We start from the raw sequence: 13,853 nt of genomic DNA, 5'->3' as shown, positions 1-13,853 counted from the left end.
CAAGCAAGCAAGCAAGAAACAAGCAAGCAAGCAAGAAACAAGCAAACAAGCAAGAAACAAGCAAGCAAGAAAGAAACAAGCAAACAAGCAAGAAACAAGCAAGCAAGAAAGAAACAAGCAAGCAAGAAAGAAACAAGCAAGCAAGCAAGAAACAAGCAAGCAAGCAAGCAAGCAAGAAACAAGCAAGCAAGAAAGAAACAAGCAAGCAAGAAAGAAACAAGCAAGCAAGAAAGAAACAAGCAAGCAAGAAAGAAACAAGCAAGCAAGAAAGAAACAAGCAAGCAAGAAAGAAACAAGCAAGCAAGAAAGAAACAAGCAAGCAAGAAAGAAAGAAACAAGCAAGCAAGAAAGAAAGAAACAAGCAAGCAAGAAAGAAAGAAACAAGCAAGCAAGAAAGAAAGAAACAAGCAAGCAAGAAAGAAACAAGCAAGCAAGAAAGAAACAAGCAAGCAAGCAAACAGACAAGCAAACAGACAAGCAAACAGACAAGCAAAAAAGAAACAAACAGACAAGCAAAAAAGAAACAAACAGACAAGCAAAAAAGAAACAAACAGACAAGCAAAAAAGAAACAAACAGACAAGCAAAAAAGAAACAAACAGACAAGCAAAAAAGAAACAAACAGACAAGCAAAAAAGAAACAAACAGACAAGCAAACAAGAAACAAACAGACAAGCAAACAAGAAACAAACAGACATGGAAAAAGAAACAAACAGACACGCAAAAAGAAACAAACAGACACGCAAAAAGAAACAAACAGACACGCAAAAAGAAACAAACAGACACGCAAAAAAGAAACAAACAGACACGCAAAAAAGAAACAAACAGACACGCAAAAAAGAAACAAACAGACACGCAAAAAAGAAACAAACAGACAAGCAAAAAAGAAACAAACAGACAAGCAAAAAAGAAACAAACAGACACGCAAAAAGAAACAAACAGACACGCAAAAAGAAACAAACAGACACGCAAAAAGAAACAAACAGACACGCAAAAAGAAACAAACAGACAAGCAAAAAGAAACAAACAGACAAGCAAAAAAGAAACAAACAGACAAGCAAAAAAGAAACAAACAGACAAGCAAAAAAGAAACAAACAGACAAGCAAAAAGAAACGAACAGACACGCAAAAAAGAAACAAAGACACACAAAAAGAAACAAACAGACACGCAAAAAGAAACAAACAGACATGCAAAAAGAAACAAACAGACACGCAAAAAAGAAACAAACAGACACGCAAAAAAGAAACAAACAGACACGCAAAAAAGAAATAAACAGACAAGCAAAAAGAAACAAACAGACAAGCAAAAAGAAACAAAGAAACAAGCAAAAAGAAAGAAAGAAACAAGCAAAAAAGAAACAAGCAAAAAAGAAACAAACAGACAAGCAAAAAAGAAACAAACAGACAAGCAAAAAAGAAACAAACAGACAAGCAAAAAAGAAACAAACAGACAAGCAAAAAGAAACAAAGAAACAAGCAAAAAGAAAGAAAGAAACAAGCAAAAAGAAAGAAAGAAACAAGCAAAAAGAAAGAAAGAAACAAGCAAAAAGAAAGAAAGAAACAAGCAAAAAGAAAGAAAGAAACAAACAAGCAAAAAGAAAGAAACAAACAAGCAAAAAGAAAGAAACAAACAAGCAAAAAGAAAGAAACAAACAAGTAAAAAGAAAGAAACAAACAAGTAAAAAGAAAGAAACAAACAAGTAAAAAGAAAGAAAGAAAGAAACAAGAAAAAAAACGAAAGAGGAAGATAAAGAGAAACAAGAGAGAAAGAGAAACATGTTTTCAACACCCAAAGAAGGTCGCAGGTTGCAGCGACGGAAACATTGTGCCAATAACACCCAAGATGAGAATAGTCAATTAATCAACACAACACAGCGTCATTATTTATAAGGCCATTCTTAACATGGAGAGGAGAGCGTGTTTTTACCCATTCTGTACTTTAACTTTACAATTTAACAAAAAACATAAAACTTTAATTAAACTTAAAAAATACTATATCAAAAATAGCGCGGATCAATAAGTGCACTAGCACCTAAAAAAAATAATAAATTAAAATAAAATATTAACAAGCTGTATCCCAGCTTTTCAAATTTACTAGACAATCACGTGATGGGATTGAGACCCTGTACTTTATTTCTACAGTTCGAACTTCCACCCACACAAAAAGGAAAATCCTAATCTTTATACAAACCGTATGAAGTGTCGAAGATTTCTCTTTTTTTTTTTTTTTTTTTTTTAAAGAGCTTTGCATTATCGCTGATAGCTGATCAATTTCGTTACCACAGCGCTAGCAGTGTCAGAAATTTCGTGAAAATAGTGAATAATTCCACCCCATCTTTCCAAGCTTATAACTCCTCGAAAAATGTAATTCAAGCCCTAATTTTTTTTTCAATTAAAGGAGTAAGGACCAAGGTTTTATTTAAAAAAAAAAACAAAACAAAACAATGTGTTTTTTTTTTTTTTAAAAGGTTTTAAACTTCGGACTTTACAGGTAAATTTCTAAAAAACTGATTTTTTTTTTTGTTTTAAATTTGAATATATTATTTATTGACCTTTTCTCTTCAATTTGTGATATATAAACCTATTAAACATAAATTAATTATTTACTTTTTAATAGACATTTCAAAATGAGAGGCGTAAATTATTCGACCCCCTATCTTTCTAAGCTTATAACTCCTCGAAAAATGTAATTCAAGCCCTAATTTTTTTTTTCAATTAAAGGAGCAAGGACCAAGGTTTCATTAAAAAAAAAAAAAGACAAAAAGAAAAAATGTGTTCTTATAAAATAAGGTTTTAAACTTCGGACTTTACAGGTAAATTTCTAAAAAACTGATTTTTTTTTTTGTTTTAAATTTGAATATATTATTTATTGACCTTTTCTCTTCAATTTGTGATATATAAACCTATTAAACATAAATTAATTATTTACTTTTTAATAGACATTTCAAAATGGGGGGGCGTGAAAATGGGGGGGCGTGAAAATGGGGGGCGTGAATTTAAAAAAAACGTTTGTCTAAAATATTATATTCGGTTTATTGGAAAGAACATAAAATTTCACATTGACCCTGAAAATATCGTAAAAATAGAATCAATAGAAAAATTTTGATAGATTTTTAAAATTTAAAAATTTAAAAATATTGAGTTTAAAAATTGAAAAATATTGAGTTCGGAAAATTCATTACTGTTTAAAAAAAAAAATAAAAATATTTTTATTACTTTTAAAACAACTGTAATAGTTTATTTTGGAAGTATAATCCATAAAGAAAATAAATAACCCACTTTTAACAGAGAAATTACGAGATTTTTATATTGTATTCGCAGTTTCGTGTTAGGGGTGTCAAAAATTCCTACAAAAATTCTGATACTGCTACCACAGCGCTCAACTAATGTGTGGAGCAGATATAGTTGTATAGAAACATATTATTCATACTTTTATTATTTAGATTACATTTTTCATATTCCGCCCATCTGTTCGTTCCGCTATGGACCTTTATTATTTGCAGCGCAGCGAACTAAGTACTATGGTATCCCTTCGGTGTACAGTAAGAGGTTACTACCGATTAATAAAACGAGTAGAAATGTAAACACATTCAACTATCGGTCGACCTAGACGAGAGTACCCAAAATGGCCGACCAGGACTGAGATATGACACTTGACCGGATGTAATGGAAGAAATATCTCATGTATTTAATTTAAGCCGTCGTTTCGTATCTTACAACATCGTATCTTACAACATATACAACAAATACTTTATTGTAACTTTTTCTTTAATAATCTATATTTAATAAATATTTATATAAAATTATCAGAAAAAAGCCAAATTTGAAGCCAAAATTGAAAAAGAAACCTTAATAAATAAATTATTTCAGCTAGAGCCGTGTTGCCAAAGTACATTCAAGTGCCTATCAGGGTTGCCAGCTTGGCTTTTTTTTCAATTCTGATAATTTTATATAAATATTTATTAAATATAGATTATTAAAGAAAAAGTTACAATAAAGTATTTGTTGTATATGTTGTAAGATACGATGTTGTAAGATACGAAACGACGGCTTAAATTAAATACATGAGATATTTCTTCCATTACATCCGGTCACGTGTCATATCTCAGTCCTGGTCGGCCATTTTGGGTACTCTCGTCTAGGTCGACCCAACTATCAATTTGACATAAAACACTTAAGTCAATGGCCTATAACTTTTGTTTGTTTTTAATTATTTTGACACACCGGTTCCCGTTAGATCAACGAAGTTAAGCAAAGTTGAGCCTGGTCAGTACTAAAATGGGTGACCATTTGCGAATTCCTGTTGGTGTATGTGCTTTCTGCTTATCTCGGCATTGTTTCCAGTCGTCCTCACAATTACACGTGCAGCTTCCCTTACAGTGGGTATCCATTGTCTCTTGAGACTGAACGAAGACATCGAAATTAGTCAAGTGTAAAAAGAAAATATAACTAAATAAGGTAGAGCTCTCCGATTTTAAAGATTAAAAATTACAGAAAGAGAATACGTTACTTATCATAATTAACTAGCAAGCCACCCGGCGTTGTCCAGTCGTAAGATACGCTTGGATATGTTATTTTAATTCATGCAGATAACGTATTCATTAGTATAGAGTCAATTCTCTATAGATTATCATATTGTACCTAGTGTAGTGATATCAAAAGTAGAAGAAACAGAACTTGGGCGCCGTTAATAGAATCGAAACAGAAGCATACAACTCACGAGCCTCATTCCTTAACCTCTGAGCCACGCCTGCTTGCCAAATATTCAGTTTTGTAGAGACTTTTCGCAACCATATCGACAAGGTCATATATATATATATATATATATATATATATATATATATATATTTTAGCAGGCCGCCTGGCATTGCCCTGTCGTAAAATACGCGTAAATACGATATTTTGATTAATGCAGATTTCGCATTTATTATATTATATTGGACCCAATGTATTGTAAATGATTTAAAAAGTTAGAAAATGATTTGTGCGCCACCAGCGAGAATCGAAACCAAAACGTTTAGCTTACGATTTACTTTTTCCTTTGATGTTAACGCCTGAGCTAGGAAGACATGTTTGTTGCAAGGTTAAAAATTAAAACATGAGCTATTACGTTACGCATGCATATTCCTAATGCCACCGTTCAAACTTCACCTGGCAAATTCCGATTCTTAAATTTTCACACTTCTGCAAAGATTTTACACGACTAAACCCTAAATATTAAAGTTTAGCATGGGTTTGAATACTCTATATATTGTTTCATGTCAGTAGACCAAAAACTGATTGAAGTTTTGAAGGCAAAATTTGTTATATATATATATGCATACATAAATATATATAGAAAGAGGTTTGTGTTTACTATAACTTTTTTACCCAAATATTACCCAAGTATAAATCATGTAGAATATCTGCATAAATATAATTACACATAACAGTTAACTAAAAGTGATCATCCCATAAGAAAACCAAAACAACGAATAGGAAATTAATTAAAATGAATGTTTAAAAGAATATTCAAATTGGCTAGATCTTTTGCAGATGAAGACAATTTCACGACCCATATATAACAAAGCTATATTTTCTTCTTAAATAAACAGAACAAATGTTCTCCTTTTTTCTGCTTGGCCTTCGGGCGAAGACATTTTTTTCTGTATTCCAAGTGTAGTATCTGTTCCGGCAGATACTGCAATCAAAGATCCTATGTGGGTTTGCCCCCACATATCAGACCATTGCTCTTGAGCAAGCAGTTTTGGTCAATGTAGGGAAACCCTTCATACCAATTGTCACTATCCAGTTCCCTCTCGGGGAACTGGTTCCCCCCCTTTACTCTCCACATTAACGGCCTTGTGCCTAATTTGCTCAGTGGTGAAGCAAATAAATAATCCAACTAAATATATAGAAAAAAGAGTTTTTAATATGAATATCAATATATAACATGCATGGTTTAGTCGAACATAATCCAACTATATAACAGATAGTATTGGATTACATTACAGCATAATTACGTTGACACACCGGTTCTCATCAGATCACCGAAGTTAAGCAACATTGAGCCTGGCTAATACCAGATGGATGACTATTTGGGAATTCTAGGTGCTGTATGTGCTCTCTGCTTTTCACGGCATTTGTTTCTAGTCGTCTTGTGCATGCACTTTACTTGCCACTGGTATTTAATAATGTCGACTCAGGAGAGGTGTGGATGGAGATCGCGCACCTCCTGCCATACACAAAAAAAAAAAATTCACACATAGGCACACCTTTGTGGGTATTCATAGTCTGTTAAAGACTGAAGGAGCCCTTAATTTTTTTTGCATTAAATCCAGATAATAGTTAATATAATAATAGATATGAATCTATATATCTATAAAAGTGAAAGTGCCTGTCTGTCTCTTTGTGTGTGTGTGTGTGTACATTTCTCTACAGAATAACTGTCAATTTTAAGTCTACAGACTCGAAATTTGATATACAGAGTACTGAGCTTTGGGAAAATCGATGCAATCGGTTTTTGGCCAGAAATTTGGCGATTAAGGTGTCAAAGTTGAACGATTTGACCTTTGAGAACTCAACCAAACTCCTGACAATTTTGAGCATACACACTTGAAATTTTTGATATAGGTTCCTTGGACATAGATCTAACTTGATTTTAGCCCAAAACAAATGTTAAGGGGTCAAAAAAGGGGTAAAAGTTGAAAAAAATTTGACCTCTGCGGTCTCTTCCAAATTACTCAGACAATTTCTGGTCTAAATATTTGAAAATTTACATAAAAGGTATTCAGAGATACGGCAAACTTTTTCATCGGTTTGGGTCGAAAATTTTTAGTTACTAATATATAAATGTATGTATGTATGTATGTTTGAATGTCTGCCTAAAACTTTCGATAGAGGCGACGGATTTTTCCAAGATTAGTATTGTTTTAAAGTCCGACCTTTCACACGACAAATATCGAAAAAATTGGCTAAAAACATCAATATCTTCCCCTTCAACTAGGCACTTTTCTATAGGGGGGGTCACTGTTTTCGCTGATATTTTTTAAAGGTATCCTCTCCTTTAGATTGATTGTCTAGCCTTAATTTTAAAAAAAAAAGTCGCTTCCGGTTTGGCGGTGGTCGTAACAGCATAGACGTTAGGTTTTTACCCTGTTCTTTGCCTCCTTCGCGATATGGGTTCGAGCCTGCCTTCCTACTACCATATTTTGTTTTTTTTGCTTATCCTTTGTTCAGACACACCCAACGATTTGATCTTTGAGAACACTACCAAACTCCTCCGACAATTTTGGGCCTAAACACTTGAAATTTTAGATATAGGTTCTTTGGACATGGATCTAACTTAACTTGATATGAGCCAAAAACAATAAATGTTAAGGGGGTCATGATAGGGGTCAAAGTTAAAAAAATTAACCGTTTTTTTTTGCTCAGCATACACCTCCAAACACCCGGGCAACGCCGGGTTGAAATGCTAGTTATATATATATATATATATATATGGTGCTAATGCAGAGATTGATCCGAGCTATTTTTTAAATCGTATTTCCAAGTTTAATTAAAGTTTTATGATATGCTTTTTTATTCAGTTGCAAGGTACAAAACACACTACCCATGTTAAGAATGGCTTTTTTAAATTCTATATACTGGGAGCGGTAAGAAGTGACTCAAAAAAGAAAAAGGTTTTGGACACTTTTTTTTTTTACTTGGTGGTTAGAAAAATTGGTAAATATTACGCCACAACAGAACACCGATCACTCTAAGTTGTTTTTTTTAGGAATATTTGAGGTCGCTGACAACGAATCTGGGAATCAAACCCGTCTCAATTTTACCATTTCCATGGTATGAACCCCGAGACCTTGGGACTATTTAGTGCCTTTTCACCGCTTTCGGTAGTGTTTTCTTACATGATAAATTCGCGTGCGAATGGGCGTAGTGGGGTGTCTTATCACATCTTAGCATGTCAGAATCTTTAAGAGGTCAATTCAAATAAAGTTTTTTTTCTTTTTAAACAAGGCCGGTAGCCATTAGTCGCGTGCTCTCGTGTAATGAATGAATACGTGAATGTAGGATTGACATGAAATTCTTAAAGATAAACTAAAATGACCGAAAAATGGGCTGAAATGACTTAAATAAATAAAAAGTAAATGACTTAGAATGACTTTAATGAACTTAAGGATGGATTGAATGACCTAAGGAATGACTTGAATGCTTAAAATATAACTGGAATCCTTTAAAAACAACTTGAATGGCTTTGAGACTGACTAGTTGTAAAGTGGGTGATCATTTTACATTAAATTAATACAGAAAAGTGGTCCCCCATTTTATATCACAATAATTATTTGATTTAGGTAATTTGAAACGTTATTTCCGTATTCAGGAACCCCGAAAACCAATAAATAGTGGTATAATAAACATAAAAAGAAATAAAAAGTACATTTGTTACGGACCGACCGGACGACTTATAGAGTTGCTTGCACACGGCTAAAAAAACTATTCTCTGTCGGTCGGTCTGTAACACATTTATTTATTAGTTACAAACAAGTGCAGCATCGGTTAAGAACAGGTGGCAAAGGAAATTAAGTGAAGGGGAAATGGGGACCAACTCCCCGGGGAGTAGGGGAGCTGGATAGTGACAATTGGTATGAAGGGTTGCCCTACATTTACCAAGGTCTTATATGTGGGGTTTGCCCCACATATGGTCTTTGCTTGCAGTATCTGCGTAACAGATACTACACTTTGATCTTGGCCATAAAATCATTAAAAACTACGTACGAAAAAAAAAAAAAAAAAAAAAATGAGCCATATTTTTGTTTTAAACTTTCTTGTTTGAAAGATTCCTATGCGATGTGATAAGACATTTCACTATGCCCGGTCGCACGCGAACGTATCATGTAAGAAAAACACTCCCGAAGGCGGTGAAATGGAACAAAATAGTCCCAAGGTCTAGGGGTTCATACCATGCAAACGGTAGATTTGCGGCGGGTTTGATTATCAGATTCGTTGTCAGCAACCTCGAATACCCCTAAAAATACAAATGAGAGTGATCAGTGTTCTGTTATAGCGTAAAGTAACATTTACCAAAACCCTTTGGGCTACGATGGTATTTTTACAAACCTTGCCTACGAAGGGCGTGAATTTTTTCACATCACAAAAAATTAAGTCTAGGGTCTTTGAAAAAAAAAAAAAAAAAAAAAAAAAAAAAAATTTGGTACTCATGCCCTTATTGATCCGTGCTGAAATAATAACGTTATTATTTAAAAAGCCATTCTTAACATAGGGAGGGTGTACTTAAACCTTACCGTTGCAAAAAAAAAAAAAAAAAAAAAATCCATAAAGCTTTAAACTTGAAAATACGATTTAAAAAATAGCACGGATCAGTAAGTGCATTAGCACCAAATTTTTTTTTATCAAAAAACAATACAAACATGGGTTTCAGTCATAGTCCTTGACTCCATTGTTGCAGTTGTTTGTAATAGTAAGAACTAGGTCTTAAAAATTTTACAGCCAGCGTAGCTTAAATGTTAAATAAGAGCTTAAACTCTAGCAGTTTACTTTTTTTGAACACCTTCGTAAGGAACTCTTAGCCAAGTCAAATTATTGCACATATACAAAGCAATTATATATATATATATATATATATATATATATATCTCGATATTGAAATAAAGTACAATTAAATTAACAGTGCTTATGCACTTATGTTACCGTGCTATTTATTTAAAATAGTATTTTAAAGTTAACTTCAAGTTTTACGATATCTTTTTTATTGAATTGTTAGATGAAAGAATATAAACCGCCACCCTCTCCTCAGGTTAGTAATGGCTTTCTAAATAATAACGTTATTATATCAGCACGGTAGCATAAGTGCATAAGTATCAAATCAACACTTAGCTTTGGTTGTCTCATATTTTCTTTCAAAAGAGGTTTTTTTTTTTTGAAGTAAGTTCTTCATTTTCAAAAAGTTGGTATTAGCGACGCTTTTTTTTTTTTTTTAAGTACTGCATTTCCTTTAGAAAGAGTTTTTTTGTTGAAAAAATTTTCTTGATTGACCGAAAAAATGTCTGTTTAATTACTACAAGCGCAACAAACAAAAAAAAACACAGCTTTCAATTTTAACCAATAAAAAAATGCCCTTTTAATTATTCATAAAAATTAGCATAAGCGACAAATTGTTATTTTATTTTATTTATGTAATTATAGTTTAAAATTTTCTTTTACTGTGCAAATGATATCAGAGCAATATGTTTATTTCTAACATTAGAAGATTACCACTTATCAAAGCCCGGAGGCTACTCAAGGATGGGGGTTGTGTAAGGTATATGGCGTGATAAGATGAGACACGGTGGAACTTGGGCAGGGCTAGATTATCTAAATGGACGAATCAATACAAATTTAATCATATTAGACTTGAAGACGATCATGTTATAGTCAGTTTGGAATCAGACAAACGGTACTGCGTTCCATAGACGGACAGCTCTAGGAAAGAAACTCTGCTCATGGAATGTTCGTTTAGTTTTGAGCACAGACAGTGAGTGAGGAAAGTTGTTGGCAGTTGTTTTAGTTAACCGAGTATTTGTTGTGAAAGTTTTATGAGGAGGGATTACAAATTGGAGCTCAGTCGAACGCCTACTATAAAAGTATCGATAGAGCAGAGACAGACTCGCAACGTCTCTTCTGTGAGAAAGAAGGATTAAGGAGGCGAAAAGGGTAATCGCCCACCAAATTTCGAAGACAGTCCTGCACCTTGTCAAGGAAAGAAAGGGTGCTTTTTGGAACTCCACCCCAGATGTGGTTGCAGTACTCCATCTTAAACCGTATTTCACTCTTGTACAGATACAGGATAACGTCGGAAGTGAGATACGTTCTTCTGTTATGAATACTATTGATTGGTTTCTGCATTTGAGGGTTTTCCTTAAGATTGAGGTGTTACCGTCTGCTATACAGTTTCAACCTTCTCCTTAAAAAACAAAATGGTTGATATCTATCTATCATTATAAAACTCTGCGGACCCTACGACCGGGATGGTTTGAATCTTGTCTATCAAAAACATTGTTGTCATGGAAACCAGCTTGTATTGAATAAAATTCACACTCCTTTCCACAGTCTAACCATATTAAGTACAAATAAACTTCAGTTTTTGCTCAGCTTCTAGACATAGTTTCAATTATGAAGCTATGTTTTGTTACCTTTTGGTTTCGGTTTCGATTCAAGTTGATGGCAATCGAATCATATATAGATATATTACTTTTGAAATCATGATTATATATTGGGTACAATATAATATAAAATAGCTTTAATAAAACCTACGATGTTTTTCATAGTCCAACCATATTTCAGTACAAATAAACTTTAGTCTTTGCTTAATTTGAAGATATAGTTTCAATCATGAAACTGTTTTGTTATGTTTTGGTTTCGGTTTCGATTCCAGCTGATGGCACTTAAATTATATTCTTTTTTACTTTTAGAATCATGACTTTATATTGGGTGCAATATGATATGAAATAATTGACACTACAATAATAAGTAGGAAATCTGCGTAAATTAAAATATCATATTTAAGTGTATTTTACGACCGAGCAATGCCGGGCACCCCTGCTAGTACCATTATAAAAAAAAATCGACGACCAAAACAATGTCTTGTATTATTATTGATACGGATTACGCATCCGCTTAGAAGTGTTAACGAAGAAAGCGACAGAAAATCGTCTTCAAAAAATAAAGAACGTAAAAATTAAAGCAAATACATTTAAACCAGATAAAAAGAACTTAGTAAAACAAACAAACAAACAAAAAAGATTTAAAGAATATGCGGCTAATTTATTCCTATTAAAGACGCCTGGTTGTTTTAAAAACAACGCCAAGAAGAAAACAACGAACAAAACACATTTAACCGTTCCATTTCAAATATAAGTTTACAACCCGACACAAAATGGCGGTTATACTGTTAAAGTGACATTAAATGAAAACAAACCGGGACGCGGAAACAGAAAACACAACGGCGCGTAAAATGATGACGAGAAAAAGAAATTTAAAGAAAAAATTTAATAAAAATGTAACCACGTCAAAGAAAAATAAAATTTTAAAATAAAATCTTTGAATAAATAGACAAGAAAATTTGTTTAATTTAAAAAAAAAATAAGTCGGAAAGAAATTCAAGTTGGTTATAGAAGTGGTTGGTAAAGATTTACACAGGAAAGGCTTCAAGCAATATACAGACGGGAGACACGATAGACTTTCGATTTCGCGTCAAAAACCTTTAAGTCACCCGACGCTTTGAAGTATTTTCTAGTTTTTATACTCAAAGACGAACCGTGTGCGTCGGTTGGTCAGTCACGCTTGGGTTTAAAATTGAATCGTTTTTGGTCTGTCAAGTTTCAAATTTAAAATTGCATTTGCCATCACTAACCGCGTAGATTGCATGGGTGAATCTGAGGCAAGAGCATTCTTGTAAGATGTGAATGTCAGTTTGTAGGTCACGTATTCTTAGCATTGTTTTTGTCTATCGCGATAAATTTTGCTAATCTTTCACGGGTTGATTAAATGGATGAAGCATTTTTGATGCCATCATGCAGTTATCTGAGTAGCTAAGCCCGTTTGTAATGTTTAAATACAAATGAGCATATTGACTGGTCTGTCACTGGTAGCTTTTCAATAACATTCCTTGTTCGTAATATTTAGATTGTTCAGACGAATGATCTCATCTTCTGTTTTATTTACCGCAACGATTCGGCCGATATAACCTCCGATTTTCTTCAGAGATAGCTTGACGAAATCATCAGCGTCAGCTCTTTAATCTTATATTTTCCAGTAATCATAGTCTATATAGTAATGAATAATACGATAGAGTAATGGATTTTTGTATATATTTTAATCAACTTGTGAACAAACAGACAGGAATACGAATTTATACGTATAGGTATAAATACATATACATGTATATGTATATATATATATATATATATATGTACATACATATATGTATATATATATGTATAAATACACATGTATATATACATATACATACATATATATGCATATACATATATATACATGTACATATATATGTATATATATAAATATACATGTACATATATATGTATATATATACATATATATACATGTACATATATATGTATATATACATATATATATACATGTACATATATATGTATGTATACATATATATACATGTACATATATATGTATATATACATATATACATCTACATACATATGTATAGGTACATATATATATATATACATGTACATATGTATATATATACATGTACATATATATGCATATATACATATATATACATGTACATATGTATGTATACATATATATACATGTACATATATATATGCATGTACATATATATGTATATATGCATGTATATACATGTACATGTATATATATACATGTGCATATATATGTATATATACATATATATACATTTACATATATATGTATCTATACACATATATACATGTACATATATATACATGCACATATACATGCATATATACATATATATATACATGCACATATATATATATGCATGTATATATATGTATATATACATGTATATACATGTACATGTATATATACATGTGCATGTATATGTATATATACATATATATATGCATGTACATATATATGTATATATACATGTACATATATATGTATATATGCATATATATATACATGTACATACATATGTATACATACATATATATAAATGTATATATATGTATGTACATATATATGTATATATACATATATATATGGAAGGAGAAATTTCAGAGGAAACATAATTTAATTTAAATACCAAAGAAAACAAAATAAAAACAAAAAAAAAAAACGGGCAGGTGAA

Source organism: Euprymna scolopes, chromosome 16 (genome assembly GCF_053919585.1).
Source record: "Euprymna scolopes isolate OS-2025 chromosome 16, ASM5391958v1, whole genome shotgun sequence".
Classification (NCBI taxonomy): Eukaryota; Metazoa; Mollusca; class Cephalopoda; order Sepiida; family Sepiolidae; genus Euprymna; species Euprymna scolopes.
Note: the sequence above shows the minus strand (reverse complement) of the source record.